The sequence below is a fragment of the Parambassis ranga genome, unplaced genomic scaffold, assembly GCF_900634625.1.
Source record: "Parambassis ranga unplaced genomic scaffold, fParRan2.1 scaffold_27_arrow_ctg1, whole genome shotgun sequence".
NCBI classification, from domain to species: domain Eukaryota; kingdom Metazoa; phylum Chordata; class Actinopteri; family Ambassidae; genus Parambassis; species Parambassis ranga.
In genome coordinates this window covers 2,399,671-2,418,045 of record NW_021144800.1, presented here as the reverse complement: position 1 = coordinate 2,418,045, position 18,375 = coordinate 2,399,671, and the positions used below count along the sequence as shown (strand labels likewise).

At 44.2% G+C, this 18,375-nt stretch overlaps 1 non-coding gene across 1 annotated transcript; it reads right to left on the bottom strand.

Moving 5' to 3' along the window:
• Positions 1–10,415: 10,415 nt before the first annotated feature.
• Positions 10,416–10,487, bottom strand: trnaq-uug (transfer RNA glutamine (anticodon UUG)). The gene has a single exon. It is a non-coding gene; the product is annotated as a tRNA-Gln (tRNA).
• Positions 10,488–18,375: the final 7,888 nt, after the last annotated feature.

The following is an 18,375-nucleotide window of genomic DNA, read 5'->3' as shown; positions in this document are numbered from 1 at the left end:
ATAGTAAAGTTAAGGATTCAGACATTGGGGTTTTCAAAATACATCAGAATAAATCAAAATAGAATACTTTTTACTCTTACAAATTAAGTTATGTTATGATGTTAAAATGGTTTGTTTTCAGGTGGGTGTTTTATTACAATCCCTCCCCTTTAACAACTTACCTCTACAAATATTTAAATAAAGGTACAATACAATAGCTCAATGAAAATAACATGGTTTTGCTTTGTAGGAGACACAGTAGTACACATTATCATAGTAATGTGAATTACTTTATCAATCCCTGTGGGGAAATGAAGTAGCTTGTTAAATGATCACACTCTAAAAGTACAGGTATCTTTCAGCGGTAATTGTGTTGTTCTGATTTTCATTTCAGAAAATGTATGCTTATCCGGTTTTTAAGCGGCAGTCGGCTACATCACAGCGTCTCCTCATGGCGCCATCAGAGGAGGCGATGCACACGCAAAATGTGGAATCTGGAAGGGCCAAACCTGAAGAGGAAGTGCTGGCGGAGGCCAGAACTTTTGTGAGTGCAAACGGTGGAGACCCCAGTGACCAGTTTTTGGTGCTTGCTCACTGCAAGCTCCAGTTTGGGAAGTACCAGGGCCAGAGATTTAGATGGCTCCTGGAAAACTCTCTGGGGTATGCATTGTATTTGATGGACAGCATATCTAAAGAGACGGTGCAGGCAAACCCCCTGTCACAAAATAAGCAGCTGTTCATCCAGTACACATCTCTTATTAGAGAGATGGCAGAGGAACTGGAGAAGTTTAAAAGAAAGCAGCAATTGCAAGCAGAAGCCCGGGAAACTGGAGACCAGGGATGTTTGATGGTAGAGTTTGGAGACTTCAAGGGCCGGTCCATGAAGGACGTCTATGAAGACCAGAGCAAGGAGGCCCAGGCTCTCATCAAGTACCTGATCAAGGCAGATGCCAGGCCCAAAACCAACATGGCTATTTTCAAGACATACGTCTTGAAAAGAAGGGCTTCTGCTGGAGCATGTCAGCCTGCACCTACACCTGCAGCCTCCAGTGCCTCTGCACCTACACCTGCAGCCTCCAGTGCCTCTGCACCTACACCTGCAGCCTCCAGTGCCTCTGCACCTACACCTGCAGCCTCCCACATGTCTGCTCCTTCACCTGCTGCCATCCAAACTGGTGTGTGGAAGACTGGCACTGTGAAAGCACTGTTGGCGCGTGGCAAACATTTGTCTCCTTCACAGCTGGCTAAAAAACTGATGTCACCAGTTAAACCCTGTGAGTGTAACTGTGCAACATGTACTGTATATGTATTCAGTTATCATTATGGCAGACTACACAGACTTATCCACTTGCTGTTTCCAGCCCCAGTACCGCAGTGCACTCTGCCAACAGAACCCCCAGCCAAACATTTGGCACAAAGGCAGCTCTTCCCTACTGGTAAGTAACATCGTACATTGTTTGTCCTTGTGTCTTGTCAACAGTAATAATTTTATTAACCTATTAATAAATGCTAATAACATTTTTTATTTGTGCTGCAGGCACTTCTGTTGCCCCTTCTGGAGCGGGTGACTTTGCTGAAGATGATGATGAGGAGCTGGTATCTGCAGTGTCACAATATGAAGCACAGCAGAATACAGGTGTGGCATACGACACAAATGCAAATATTATGAAAATGTTTAGTGAAAACACACTGTGAAGTATTATTTTTGAGGAATAAAAAATCACTGTTTTTTCAAATATTTTTGTTTACAGTACAGGATTATGTCGCATCAAGCTTCAAGCGGGATGCATTCTTTGAGTGCACCTCTTCAAAACCTTAAGGATATCCAAAGGTGTTGGTGTTTTCATTTGTGTTTCCCGTTGAGAAACAATCATTGGATAACATTTTCACTAACATCACTTGCTTTTCTCACTCACTATCTGTCTAATCCCCTGAACAGGACGGAGGAGATTCATTGTTTTAATGATCACAGTAACTGTTTTTCATCACTGCAACTGTGTGCACGCTTCATGTCTGTGGGCATCACTACTTTATACTAAATTCATCACAACTTATTTTCTTTGCTCTATTCCATCTAATCCTTTTCAAATACAGCTCTGGAAAAAATAAGAAACCACAGTGGTCTCTTATTTTTTATGTCTAACTATTAATTATAATCATAATCTATTAATGCTTGTCCAAATGTATGCTGTGCAGGCAGAATGTGGACTGCGATCAAATACAACAGTCATCCTTATATTATTTTTTTCTGCATTTCTCCTTCAAAAGCTCCAGCCATTGCTCATTCAGAGGCCCGTGCTGGTCCGCCTCTAGTGGTAAAAATACCAGACCCTCCACATCATCAGCCACCTACTGAGCTCCCTCGTCACTGGAAGGATCAGCTTCCACCTTTCCAGCAGGAGTGGATCCGTAAGACCCTCTTCAAGGCCAACCTACACACTGGCAAGCCAGAGCTAGTGCCCCAGCTGAAGCTTTGGTGGCATCCTCCTCAGCCCCCTCTCATTCACAGTCAGCTGCCCGCCTCACCTGACCTCTTCTTCTGTCGGCCCCTTTTTTTATGGATGCCGCTGAAGATGTGGCAGTTCCCTCTTGTCTGTGTTCGCCCAGACTGTGGTAAACACAGACTAACAGCGGCAGGACTGTATCGTACTGTGCGCAAGGTCTTAGACATCGACGGGTGGTATGACCTTGCAACAGAGTACTTGGAGTGCAAACGCTGCACAAAAAAGTATCCAGCCTGGTCCGAAGACATCTTAGGACAACTGGATATGGGCCACCGCAGTCAGTTTCCTGCTTTATTGACATACAGGTAAGTCATAATTAAGATCAAACATTATTAGGTGCTTTGATTTGTGTTATTGTTTAACCAAAAACTGCATTTGTGTTATTACACTGGTCTTTCATTAGATACTCATGTGACAACCGGGTGGTGAGGATGATGAGGGAGAGGACATTGGGCAACAGTGTGACTCAGCTTCACAAGAAGTTGATGGAGCAACATGGTGAGGCATGGACGCAGCGTGTACTGCAGTACCTCACTGCCTGTGAGCCATTTGCAAAGTCCTCCCTTGTGCAGCCTCCTGTGTTCCTTGAGCCTCCTCCCTTACCTGCCATACCTAAACCTAAGTGGCTCTTAGCTGTATACGCCAGGGATGTTCTGGGGCGACTGCATGAGGTCAAGGCCAAAATTACATCTGTCTTTGGGTCTGTGCTCAAGATTGACTCCACTAAAAAGGTATCACAGCATTTAACCTATACAGAATGTTGGCCAGATATAAATATGTTTGCGTGCATAATGAACACTCTGTTTGACCTTTTCCAAATAGGTCACAAAGAAACTTGCTGGGGCTGCTTCAGGGACAGCTGCTTGGTGCACAAATGTGGGAAATGAACACGGCCAAGTCCTTGTCTCTGTGCTCACAGCTGCCGAGGGACATGGATTGGATGCCATGGCAGCTGGCCTGATGAAGCGCTATCGGGAGGCAGGACAGATGCCCCCAAAAGTGATGTATGTGGACAGAGACTGCTGCAGTCAGCATGGCCAGTCTCGTGTTAAGGCCATGTTTTCAGAGTGGGATGACCTCGAAGTGCGCCTTGACATCTGGCATTTTATGCGCCGATTTGCTGCAGGTGTCACAACAGAGGCTCATCCACTCTATGGAGTCTTCATGGCACGTCTGTCCACGTGCATCTTTGAATGGGATCCAGAGGATGTCGCTGCTCTTCGCCGTGCAAAGGAGGGGGAGCTAGCAGCAAAGAAGACCGGCCACCTCTCAGAAAAGGCACTCAGTGCTCGCATTACCCGGAGGGAGTTGGCACTGCACTGCCGCAGGAGGACCAGAGGGATGGAGGAGACCACCAGCCTGATTGGATCACTGATTGATCACTTTGACAGTGTGGATGGGAAGGACACTCTGGGAGTTCCTCTACTGGACCATGATCGGATCCAGCAAATATGGAAAGAACAGCAGAAACATGTACTGTGTATCCAAGACCCAGAGAACTTCCCACTCTACATTAAGAAGGGGACACTGAAGAAAGGTGGTGTGGAGCTGTGCTGCTACAGGTGTGCCCGTGGCTCTACCTCCCTGGAGTCTTTCCACCTCCACTTGAACCGCTTCATCCCAGGTATCCCATATGGATTACAGTGTCTCTTTAAGTATTATAAGCACTGTAACTGTTTCCATTACTTTAAAGTAATGTCACATTCTACAGTAATATTACAGTCCTTTTCTGATGTCAGAACAGATCTTATCTCACAAGAAACTAATTTAATTACTTTTCCTCATTAATTCTGGTTATAATGATGATTTTTCATGTATTTACATAACTCTATTGCATGTAACCTCATAGTACCTCAAATGTAGCACATATCTTGCGCGTGTGTGACCCTTTTTTTCTATTTTATTTAACCTTTAGGAACCAGTGCCAGTGATGCACATTTTCAGGCCTATCTCCTTGAAGGCTTGATGCGATGGAATGAAGATCGGATGGAAGAGGCTGTAAAAGGAGCCTCTTCCATCCGATCATATGGCAGTGCCCTGCGAGAGGCTGTGGACCAGCTCAGCCGAGTTGTGTTTGGGAAGCCCTGGGATGAGCGCTACCGCCCTCCTGGAGTATACACAGGCAAGAAATACTCATTTAACACTAATATAAATAATTTATTCATCAATCCACATTTTTGTATTTTGAAACATTATCTGTATAACCTTTTATGTTCTGGACAAAATATTAAGAACACTTTCTTTTTTGTTTTTTTCTTGTAGGTGAATTGCTGGGGGTGGAGTATCTGTACAGCCAGACAGGCAAAACATTGACTCCAGTGCTCCAGAACCCTGAAGAGGAGGACAGGTTGGTGGAGCAAATAAATGACGAGGACCTGCAAGATGAGGGATTTCAGGAGGAGATCATGGAGGACATCACAGTGTCAGTGCTCTGTGAGGATGACCCCTGCCATGATCTTCAAAAGAGCCCCCCATCTTTGACAACCAGTCCTCAGGCCTCTGCTCCACCCCACCCATCCACGTCCAGTGATGGAGAAGGACAGCATCCTGCCTCTGCCTCCTTAGTGCTGTCACAGCCGTCTGACATCTCTCAGGCTGCACTGGATCCTGGAAGCAGTCCATCCAACGAGCCTCAGGTAAGACATTTTAATGGCCTTTTAACTTTTGGTCAGCTTTTATTGCACATATATTAACATTAATCTGCATTTACTAGGGAGCAGTTATTGGCCCTGATGGTGTCACTGGGTGGGACAAGGTCCAGGAACTGGCTGGTTACCTTGTGGGTCTTCGTGAGGCTTCTTACCTCACTGAGCTGCAGGTGACAGAGGCCTTCCGGCTGTGGGCAGCGCTCCCTGATGGTGACAAACAACGGGTTAACTACCAGCCTCGACATCAGCCTCGACTGACACACGGCCGCTTTAAGGCACCAAAGCGATCTGGAGTCACCCCGGGTGTGGAGAGTGTAAAACGGTGTTTGATTGGCCATCCTGGGGGGCCAGCTCAGTGGCCTAGTACCAGCCGCTTAGTTGAGGCCATATGTGTAAAGCTGTGTGCTTTACACAGGTCAACAACCAAAAAGGCTGGAGTGAGCAACCCCAGGTGGTCTAAAATCCTCACCGATTACCACCACATCCGAGATTTGGTGCTTAACAGCACCAGGCTGATGGAGGAAACCACGATCCAGCTCTTTGAGCTAAACCAGCGGACACTCATTCAGTGGTAGGCAGGGTACACTATTTGCCTCAAATGAAGTAAATACTTCTAAACACATATAATAAAAATGATGTATTTTCAGGTTTCAACGGCGGCAGAAGAATCAGGAATTGAGTGTCCTTAATCAGGGACCGGCTCCATCTGCCTCAATTCCTGTGGCTCAAACCCGGCTTACTGCTCCGAGGGAACCACTGGATGAAGCACCAGTCACGTCAGGCCCAAGACACGCATTTGTACTTCCACCAAATCAGGAAGGACAGGCTCCTCCTCTGCGGCCTGGTCGCCGGCGCATCAGGGAGCGCCCCATCACACCTGCGCCCACAGTACCTGGTCCCACAGCATCAGAAACTGCACAGCCTGTTTCAGCAGCTGGGTTAGGCACGTTAGTTCTGAACCCAAACATGACTGTGCCAGTGGTGATGGCAGCTTCTGGTACTGCAGCATCCGGTGCAGGCGCAGCCCCGCTTCTTCCTGCGTCTGCTGCTCCTCTTCCTACTGTGTCCCGTTTCACTCAGAGGAACAGGCGGCGGCGGGCTCTGGAGGAGGAGAGTGGAGTCCAAAAAAGGAAGTATGTGAGAAGGGTTACCTTCAACACATGCAGCAAATGTGGGCATCCTAAAACAGCAGAGTTTGGCCACAGTAGATATGGTAATGCCACATTTTGCTCGCGTTCATCCAGTGGAATGTCTCTGGATGAGTGGCTGCGCCAGCAAAAACATCCACAGTAAACACTGTACAATGTTTGGCCTGTATATATTGTATATAAGCAATTTTCTTATGTTTAAATCAACAAGCCTGTCTGTCTTTATGCAGTGCTGTTGAATGTTATTGTATAATTGTACATTGTGTAATATTTTACCTAATATTTGACCTGTATATGTTGTATATATTTTCACATGGGTGAATGGGCTGAATAGTATTTTATAGTCCTGTATGCAGTGTGTGTGTGTGTGTATTCACTTGTATTTGTTTTATATTTGTTCTGATAAATCATATAAACATTTAAGATTCACTCTGATCTTTATCAAAGAAGCTCCCACACAAAAACACGTTTGAATGCTCATTGTTCATATTATTAAACCATAAACAGGTAAACATCACAAGTCATTGGATGGGGCATATCATGTTAAAGCCAAAGTAAACACTAAATAAACTAAAAAACATCTGTTGATATTGTAATATATTTAAACATATCTAAACTAAGCTAAATCAATCATTAATTATTTTACGCACGTTGTGGGATTTAAACATTCCAACAACTCTATACATTGTCGCACAGCTGACGGCACAGACTACGGGTTCGAGTCCAGCCCATAGCAGATGATTTGTTTCATATTTCACTTAAACTCCTTTATAATGAACAGGAATATTGCCTCAATACCGCTACACGAGACGTTTGTCCGCGCACAGCGGGGCTCCACATTTTTCTCAACTTTTTCCCTTGCGTGCGACAGCGAGAAAATCGGACCCCTTCTTTTGCGCAGCAAGCGCTCTACCATTTGAGCTAATCCCCCTTGTACAAAGGGTCAATTGCAAGTCAATCAGGACTCACTGCACTACATGAAGTGTACTAGTGAAGTATTGGAAGCATCAGACTTTTAATCTGAGGGTCCAGGGTTCAAGTCCCTGTTTGGGCAGAACACTTTGTACTCCCTCTTGCTTGTACTCCCCTTCCCTCTCTGTTAATGTGCTTGGACAGAGCTCTGTGAACAGCCAGCCTCTTTGTGTCTTGCCCTCCTTGTGCAAGGTGTCAATGGTCGTCTTTTGGGCAACTGTCAAGTCAGCAGTCTTCCTGTGGTTGTGCAGCCTACAGAACTAGACTGAGACCATTTAAAGGCCTTTGCAGGTGTTTTGTTCATTATCTGGTTAGAGTGGATCCAGGTGTCTTCAATATTGAACCTTTTCACATATTCTCATTTCCTGACCTACTGAATGTGGGTTTTCATTGGTTGTCAGTTATAACCATCAAAACTAAAAGAAATAAACACTTGAAAGTAGAATATCATGAAAAGGTTAATTTATTTCAGTAATTAATGACTACAGCTGGACCAATGAACAGACTGTGGACTTCTCCATAGACTGATCTGTGTAGATAGGACACCAGGATTACTGTCCAAACAAAATGTTCCACTGAGATTTGAACTCAGATTGCTGGAGTCAGAGTCCAGAGTGCCTCTCAGTGTGACAGTGGAAAACACGCCCCCCTGCATTACTTGCTGCTGCTTCTTCTTCTTCTTTTAGGTATTTAGCTGGCGGTTGGACTGGACTGGACTTGACATTACTTGCTGCGCATGTACAGAACCGAACAAAACACACGCCCCGAACCAAAACACATTTAAAAATGACTCTAATTTGTATCACATATTTTGTGTGAAACCATATACCTGCCATTGCCAAGAGTCAAGGATGCAGATATGAAGGAGAGCATCAAGTTCTCTCACTATCAGATCATCAATGGGAACCTTGTCCTCCCATAAACTTAAAAAAAAAGTCATATATAAATACTTTTATATAAATATTTTTTAATTTCACTGCATCAAATTGTTTTTTAAATAACTTCAGACGTAATTAGACATTGAACATTTTTTTTTCTTCTTTTGAAATATTTTTTAACATTTTAAGGCAATCACTGCAGATGACATCATGACGCATTTTGCAGACATGGGCCCCACATTTGGCACAGTGTGCCCCACATTTGGCACAGTGGCTCCACACACGTCTGCGCTGGAAGCACAAAGTGCACTGCTTGCGGCTTTTAGATGGCCCTGGCCCTTCTTTTTCTTCCTCTTCTTCTTCTTCTTTTCCTTCTTCCTTCTTCCTGAAGGACCAGGTTTTCTGGCTGTTCCATGCAGGATCGACAGCCACAAAGAGTACAAAAGCATTGAAGCAAGACATGTCCAGCATGTGATATAAAATGCACATTGGCCCTCTCGGTGTCTTGCGCCGGCACGAGTATGTACCACACATCTGAAAAAGAAATGCTCAGATGGTTTGAATACATTTACACACAACCTTCTTATTATGAAAAAGAGTCTGAAATCTTCCAATAATATGTAAAATATGGAATACAATTGAATAAATAGTATGGCTATATCAGACAATCACAATAATACATAATAATACTACATACAAATGTATTTACTTAACATGTACATAAGTAAATAACTTGGGTAATAATTGATATGTTGCTTACCTGGTCCAGGTGGTCCACAGCTCCTTTGGCTTTGCTGTAGTCCAGGATGATCTGGGGCTTTAACTTACCAGACTCCTGGAATACTGGCTCCCCGTTTTTTGTACTGCGGAGGACCACATTCTTCGGTACATACGACACTGCTGTCCAGTCCTGGGTGAATGCAAAGCAAGAGGACAGCACCCGTCTCTGCTTCACGGTGAGCAGCTGCTGGGGGAGCTCTGGCTTATTTTTTCGCACTGTCCCGACCAGAGCCATCTTGCCCTTTTGGAGCTCTGCAGCCAGGGGGAAAGATGTAAAAAATTGCCCGCAGTCACTGTGTAGCCCTTTTCAGTTAAGATAAGATAAGATAAGATAAAACTTTATTAATCCCGAAGGAAATTCTTAGCTGAAGGACCACCCGCATCCCCTGGTTCCGTTCTCTGGGTGCTGATGCGGCAGACCTCTGTGTACAACTCCAATCTCCATGCATAGGAGGTCTGCACATCACTCAGCACCCAGATTTTTAACCCGTACTTGGCGGGTTTGGAGGGAATGTATTGTTTGAACGAACAGCGGCCCCTGAAAGGGACCAGCTGTTCATTAACACATACATCCCTCGCTGGGTTATACATTTTTGGGATGCAGGTGGTCCATTGGGTCCACAGATCTCGCACAGGAGCCAGCTTGTCTCACCTGTGGCGCTCTGGCCAGGACAGTCGATCATCAAATCACATAGCAAGGTTGATGGAGGAAAACCTTTTTTGGGACATCTTGGCTGCAAAAATGACCCTCCCTGTTGTTTCATCCCAGAGGCTCTTCATGGACTCGTGTCTGGACCGGTACATGCCGCCCAGGATCAGCAGCCCCAGGAATTCACGCAGCTCCTCAAGATCCACATCTCTCCATTGTGGCACTGAATGCCTTCAATGCTTTTGCTTTTGAAAGGTCCACAGCTGCGTGGTAGCGCTGCAGTGTCTCTCTGAGTCTTTCTTTGTGTCATGTCTCCAGCATGTAGAGGCTGAGTGAATGTGGTGCTGAAGGTGTGGAGGTGGATCAGTGTGTCAGAGGAGAGTCTGTAGAAGGACAGAGTGCCAGCAGGACAGTTCACATACACTGCTGCTCCGTCAGAGCCAGAGGAGGAGGAGATGAGTGTTTTTTCTGTTATTGTGCCAGACAGAGTAACCACAATCAGAGCAGCTCAGACTCCAGGACTGATTGTTTGCTCCAAACCAGCAGTCATCACTGTTTCCTTTCCTTCTGATTCTTCTGTAACTCACTGATATATGAACCCCTCCTGTCCTCTGAAACTGTTGTGTGGTCCCACCACCACCTCTCCTTCAAGCATCCAAGCACTGGGCTTCATCATCTCACCTGAAATGAGGAGTTTTTTTCAATTTCACATAGAGGCTTGGGATACAGTTACAAAATAAATCTAGTCAATGCATATTCTAATCTAATCTCTAATCCAATTATTTTACACCAACTACTGACTGTTGACTACTATGACTACTGTTAGATTAGGACACCAGTATTACCGACCAAACAAAAGGTTCCACTGAGATTTGAACTCAGATAGCTGGAGTCAAAGTCCAGAGTGCTAACCATTACACCATGGAACCTGCTTCACATGGATCTTCTTCTCCTCCTCTACCCGGCGAGACTGTCCTCCATGAGGAGACTGTCCTCCATGTCTAGGACAGTGGCTTGTCCTGTCCTGTGATTTTTGTGACTTTTTATTCCCTGAACACCCTGCTTTGCTATCCTTGGGATAATTTTTTGACATGGAGCTAATAAATTGGTCGCTCAGTGCATTGGACAACATTTTCTCACAAAGAAAGACATCACCGGGAGAACCCCTCTGCCCTGAAGGGACCCTAGAAGATGTGGAGGATCTATTCATCTATTGGACATTGATAGTAGGCATACTTCTGAATTGCGTGGGAGCTGTCCTGCTGTACCAAAAAGTTGGAAAAGCCGCTGCTGGCAAATTGGCACTACCACTAAGCGTGGACACAAAACAAGACCCTGGGCTCATGGGACCTCGGATCTCAGAATTACATCAGAAGATGGACCGGATGGAAGGGCTGATCTGCAACATTTCAGCCCGCTCCGGAGAGGGCTGGAAGCGGGTGGATAACATCGGAAGACAGTCCGACCATTTGAGGATCTCAATGGAAGGAATATCTGTCAAGCTGGAAGAGATGTCGAAGGTTCTCCATGTCATGGTTTCAGCCAGGTCTTTTATTTTGTAGTTCATTTTCTGTTTGTATTAGTTCTAGTTTTACTAGTCACTTCCTGTTTTATTTTGAAACTCGATCTTCCCCCTGTGTTTCAGTTCTGTTTTCCTCACGTGTGCTCCCTTCCCCCACCTGTGATTACCTGCTCCGCCCTAATGTGCTTCACCTGTGTCCAATTGTCTTCCCGCCCTCCTGTGTATAAAGCCTGTGTGTTTCCTGCCCCTTGTTGCCAGTTCGTTTTGTGAGTTATCCTGCGACACAGCCGTCCAAGTAGCCTTCCGCTCTTGTGATTTCCCCAGTGAGTTTTCCGAGTGAGTTTTGGAGTTTCTGAGTGAGTTTTGGAGTCCCTTGTGAATGAACTATTTTGGATCTGACCACTGTTCGTTGCCTTCGCCCCTTTGTGATACCTTTGCCTCATGGACTGTACTCCTGTGTACTGATTACTGCTTTGGACTTTGACCACTGGTTTTTGCCTGTGCCCTTTTGGATACCTCTGCCTCGCGGACTGAACTTCTGTGTACCGAACCTTGCCTGTATTAAAACACTGAGAATTGCCTGATACTTCCGGCTCAGCTGCATTTGTGTCCTCCACCTTATATTAACCCTGACACTCCATGCACCTGCAAGGGACGAATGCGCACTGAGGCCGGACTGACCTATCGATCACTGATCTGGGCAAATTAATTACAGATCGAAAATTGTTGTTATGATTTTGGTTGATTTTCTGTCTGCTCCCCCCCCCTCCTGAGGCCCTGAAGAATTGCCCAGCAGCTGTGCTCCTATCTGACTCCTGTGCAACTCCTATCTCCCATCAAGGACAACTGGTGAACTGCCTGTAAACATCTTGGCAGTCTCAGTCATACTATCGCACACACTTCTCATGGAACTGACGCACATACATTCCCCTCCCTACCCCTCCCTTCCTTCTCGTCTGCCTCCGTATCTGTTGTTTTCTCCCCCCATCCTCTGTGTCCATGAAAAAATTCCATCACGTTACCACGTGTACTGTAATCAAGGGTCAATGTCATTATGTGATTATATTGTTTGTATGTACCGCAATCTGCATATTTATTTTTGAGAGCCAAAAGGGTCGCCCTGGTGCTTTTAGTGCACTCTTGCACTAGACACCACAATAGCTTTAATTTGCACATACAATTACTACTGTTTACTGCTTACTTTTGCACTTCAGCCACTTTACAGTCTGTTTACATTGTTCATGGACATTTGGATAGTCATAGCATTTATGACTTGATAACCTGTACATACTTAATATTTTATATTTTATTTGTATCTATTCTCTATTCTATTTTACTGTGTCTTATATTTCAAGCTGCTCACTTAGAGACAAATAAAATTTTCTGAATCTGAATCTGAACAATATGTGAGAGCCCAGAACTGTGGGTCTTCAGAAACAACACTGACGGCTGTGTGCTGCAGAAGTTCTCTAACAACACTGCGATTGTTGGTTTCATCACTGACAACGTCGACGCAGAGTACAGAGGACTGATGCAGAACTCTGTGGACTGGTATCAGCGAAACCACCTCCTGATCAATGCAGGACTTCCTGTGCGTTTTAGAGGATACCTCCAAGAGACTTTTTTTCTCGTCTAGAGGTGATACGTATGTGTACCAATTTTCATGTCTGTAGGTCAAACGGGGACTCAGATCTCATTCCAGGGGGCGCTGCTGAGCCATGTGGCCACGCCCACATATGACGATTTGGGGGTTTTAAAAGGTGCACAGGGGCTGATATCATGATAGAGTAAGAGGCAGGTAGGATGAACAAATCAAGAAACACAGCAGCTTTCTCTATGGTGGCGAAGGGTCAACTTCACCCACACGGTGTAACATGCATTTATGCTTGCATTTCAGAATCAGAATCAGAAATACTTTATTGATCCCAGGGGGAAATTGCTTTCATTCCAGGTGCTCCATGTATACTCAAAAAACAGGTTACAAATATAAAAAAAGGTAAAGTAGTAAGTGTAAACTAAAAATAAAACCTAATAAATTCTAAACATTAACCCTTTTGCACCACCCTCAATAGTTGACAAACGCCTGTCAAAGGCATACCCAAATTAAACTACAAGCTGTTTGTGAGCCCTTAGGAGTATGTGCAAAAGCTTGGTCTCATTGTGAAGGTAACACTCTGAAATTTTTATTTTAGCTGTGTGATTTACTGCAATTGCAAATGGTTAACAGTGAGAGAAGTCTAAACACAGAGAAATAAAAAGATTTTGTAGCTCGCCTAAATTTTTTTTGTAAAAAAAAGGCTGCTTGACAACTGGAGCATGGTGATGTTGATTAGATGACAATATAGTGACACAGGCTGAAGTCTTACCTATTCCCAGTTAAAAGTAGATAGTAATTGGACAAGAAATGACCATTTGGGACAGGTTTTTCTGTAGGTATTCCCAGGCGCTCTCCAAAAAGTGCCATTTGGAGTCTCCAAATGGACACTTTGGCACCAAAGTGCATAACTCTGGAATGCTTCAACATACAGACATCAATGAGAGCTCTAATGAAAGGTGCCACTTAGAGGAACCTCATTCCATATTCAGATTCACTATTAGTATGATTGAAATAATGTTAGTGAAGCAAAAACCCATTGAATGCTCATTATTCTACTGAAACTGAAATTGTGCATCAAAAGAAAAGACTCAGAACAAGAGATATGGTCAAAAACAACACCTTTATCTAAACAAATACCCAAACTACTTACAGCAAACTGTTTACATGTTTACAATTCCACAGGTTTCACAGCCACATGTTGTTCTCAGTATGCCACTGTTACAGTCACGGGCTGCTACAAAGCACAGCTAGAAAGCTTGATGGGTGTCTTACTGTCACCAGAGATGTAGACTGGCTTGTGATGTTGTACACTGGGAGTAGGTGGCTGCTCTGGCTCTGGTGCTTGGCTCCCACTCTCTATCTGAATCAGTTTGCCTAAAATGCAAAAAATAAGGTTTTCATTCACAGAACAACTGTATCTGCATTCATTGTTCACCTCACAAATCAATAGTAAAAGTGCACACCACACAGGTAAACAAAATAGAACAGTGTTTGCCTAAAATGCAAAAAATATATATAAAACAAAATAACTATAGACATATGTATGTCTGTATGTATATATCAGATATTCATTCACAGAACAACTGTATCTGTATTCATTGTTCACCTCACAAATCAGTCCTCCACAACTACTTGTAGAGGAATAGTAAAAGCGCACACCTCCCCCATACACGTGTAAACAAAACAAAGGACACAACACTGTATTCACTAATTCTTCGAAATGTCTACATTCTGTTTATAAAACTGCAACATGTATAAAAGTTACACTTACTTGTCAAGGACTATATCTCCTCCTTCAATGAACATATCTTCTTCCACCGAGTCAACACATAACACATAACTTTCTGCGTCCGACACGTCCTCGTCAGAAAAGTTGCTTTTCCTTATTGTAAACTCATCGATAACTTCTTCAATGGTGTAATTCTTCTTTTCTGTGTGTTTCGTCATCTCTCTGGTCGCTAGAAACACCAAAATATGTAGCTATACGCTCACTCTCACTGTTACGCATGTACGCACAGACAGCCGGCATCCATTGTTCATGTTTACGCTTAGGTGTGTAGCCCACCCTCCTTCCACAACCCCTTCATGTGGGACATCCCCGTGACGGAAATCTTATTGGCTATACGTCCATTGCATCAGATTCAGCGTCAAATATAATGGGCTGAAAATACAAGCGTAAGAGTGGGGGGAGGTGCTTCGCTCGATATAGTCGCTCATTGGATTCTTTTGGCTAGGGACAGGCCCTCGATCCTTTTGTATGGTCAAACGAGCTGTCAATCAATAGAGTAGGGAAGTGGCTTTCCAACGAGGTGTAGGTTGTCAACAAAGAGCACAAAATGGCTGCGCCCAGACGGAGATATTGCAGTGAAACATGAACCGTCCCGTCCTCGGGCCGCGTGTATACAAAATTAATAAACATTCAGTTTAAATCCAGGCTCTCGCACGTTTCGTGCTTGGGCCCTAATAAAGTAAAATAAAATCTTAATCACAGCTTCCTTAATACGAGCTGAACTTCATAGCTATAGCTTCATAGCTGTAGTTTCAGCAGCCAGTTTAATACCGTTCATGTCTACATTTGATATAACAGACACGATGACCATCCTTTAATGCTTTTGTTGCTTTATTACTTGAACTTTTGTCGCTGAGCTCCGATGCTGTTTGATGAAGCATTTTAGCAACAGACTGTTGCACTGTGTCCGTCTTTATTGTGATGACAGCTCCTATTTCTTCACACTTTAGATGTTCCTAAAAGTAGAGTGTGCATCACACACTGTACAGTATTTATCAAGTATTATTGTTCCTCCAGTGCACCATTTCTTCTGTATAATTATTACTGAAGATCGATGCCCCTACAAATATTCAAACTTACTGTAAATTCAGTTGTAGGCTGATTCATCACTCTGTCATTTCTCCAGTGTTGTTGATGGATAACCAACTTTAGATATTTTTAATGAACAATAAATGCCCTGAAGCTCTGAAGTGTATTGTTTTTACACTGCACACCTGGTTTGGATCTTACAATGGTAACCTAAACATCACAGGAACTATACAAGAACAACCTCATGGAGGCTTCAGTGGTGTTTGTAATAAAACACGATCCTTCTTTTTTCACAAACAGTACAATACAGCACATGTGACGCCACAATGAGCAAAGCAGAGACCGCAGACCACACAACACGGCGTTACTATGCTGGAAAAAACGTGTCTGCCTGTGAGCTTCTGTTATGTACTGTAGCATCCTAACTTCCATCCTTACAAACCACCTGTCCTCTGTTTAAAATGTGGACATTATTGTCCTCAAAAGACTGACTGTCCTTTCTCTTTGAGGTGAAGATGGACTGCTGAGTGTTGTCCTGTGGATGTGTCTCTTCTGTCCTGTGCTCTTTACCTGTGGGGTGGCTGTGGGTTTTTATTGACTAATAACATATCAGTTCTAGAATGATGTGTGTGTGTTTGATGTGATTTGATGTGTGTGTTTATCTGGTTTTAGGGGTCAGTGTGTGTTCATCCACACGCGGCCGCCTGTGTTGATGTAAATGTGTGTGTCCTGTCAGCCATGATCATGCTGAGACAGAATAATGCTGGAAAAAGCTCCCAGCTGTTAGACCTGAAGGTAAAGCTGCATGCTGTTGTGGTTTCTCTTGTGTGTGTGTTGATCACGATCAGTGATCAATTCAGAAGTTAAAAGATAAAGGCGTGGTGGCCAAGTGGTAAGGCGTTGGTCTTGTAAACCAAAGATCATTCATGCCTTCAAAGATCTGTAGGAGGGTCCTTTTAAAGAAAGACAAAACCCAACACCCATTGAGAGTAAAAACTATAGACAGAGCTTCCGTGACGTCACCCATTTGTTTCTGAAGAGCTGTTCTGAGCAAGCGGCAACCTTCGGGAAGTGGAAGCCCATGCGGAAGTGTCAAAACTTGTAATTCACGCTGCAACAGCTGGGGGTTGGCTCCAAAAGCGACTAATTTCCCATAGACTCCCATGTTAAAATGGCCGATTTCACAGCAGAAAAGAACATGTTTACAGCCTGGTACAAAAAATCGCTGTGGTCTCAGATGATAGGTTCTCTTCTAGTGTCAATTGTAGGGGGGGTGAATTTTTTTACAACTCACTCGTTTCAATTGTATTCGGACTTAAAATTACGCCTAATTATGGGTGTTGCCGCTTGAGTGACAGACGTAGAGAGTTGACGTATCACAGCGTGAGTTTCCTGCTTCCACGATCGCCCGCCCCCCTAAACCCCGCTCGTGCTCCCCCTCTTTGTCCATATTCGGAGTTTTAGTTGACGTGACGCTGCCAACATGGCGGCGGTCATCACGTCCCGGAACCTCCCACTGAGACTCAAAACCGCTCTTCAGAAACAAACGGGTGACGTCACGGAAGCTCTGTCCATAGTTTTTACTGTCAATGGTTCTGAGGCTCGTGGGAGCCGCCATGTTGGAAGCATCACGTCCGCCAAAAACTCCAAATATGTACAAAGAGGGGGAGCGCGAGTGGAGTTTTGGGGGCGGGCAATCGTGAAAGCAGGAAACTCGCGCTGTTATACGTCAGCCGTCTGCCGCTCAAGTGGCAACGCCTTTAATTATGCATAATTTTAAGTCCGAATACAATTGAAACGAGTAAGTTATGTAAAAAAATCACCCCCATACAATTGACACTAGAAGAGAACCTATCATCTGAGACCAGAATGTTTTTTTGTACCAGGCTGTAAACATGTTCATTCCTGCTGTGAAGTCGGACATTTTAACATGGGGGTCTATGGGAAATGACTCGCTTTTGGAGCCAGCCCCCAGTGGTTGCGGCATGAATTACAAGTTTTGACACTTCCGCATGGGCTTCAAGTTTGAACCCCGAAGGTTGCCGTCTGACAACACCACACAAAACAAAGACGTGTTAAACTGTGTGATCGTTGGCTGGAAGCACTGCTTCATGAACCTGTGTTTACTGTTCATTAAGCTTAGAGAAGTTTCAGGAGTATGTTTGAGGAGTAAACTGATTCAAGTCCTCACAACAAGTGTATTTCACTGCACAAACACACACTCAGCTGATGTGTCCCAGGAAATGTCTTTTTGTCTGACGTATTAGAAGATTCTAGATTCTAGATTCAACAAGACAACTAGATTCAACTAGACAATTAACCCCTGCTGAGACCCCCACAGGGTTTCTGTGGCTGTATCTCCCTCATTCTTCATCCTATGTGGATGAAACCTTACAGTCATGCTGAACATTTGACTCTGCACAGATTGATATGCTGAAATGCTACAGACACTGCGCCACCTACTGGCCAGAGGACCTGTCTTTTGTTTAGGGGCCTTAAACAATTTCCCTCTGGGATTACTAAAGTACCTAAAATAAAAAAAAAATGTAAAAAAATTTCCCAGAATGCGTAATTTAATCCAAGTCTTCAAAATGGTGGAACAAACATTTCACACATTTCATTTTAGATCCTTTATTGTTCTGGAAAGAAAACTAAAACAAAGTCCTGACGTCCCATTACAAATATCATGGCAGCTGTTCATCCCTCTCCTGACGGTTCTCTTCCACCTCCAGCTTGTCCACACTTTCCGAGCTTTCCGAGCACATGTGACACGCGTGGTAGATAGGTCGCTAATTCCAGACAGCTATAGCACACAGTAGTCTTTTATTCATTTACATTTCAGTTTCAGCTGCTGACATATGAAGATTTAAGGGCACACAT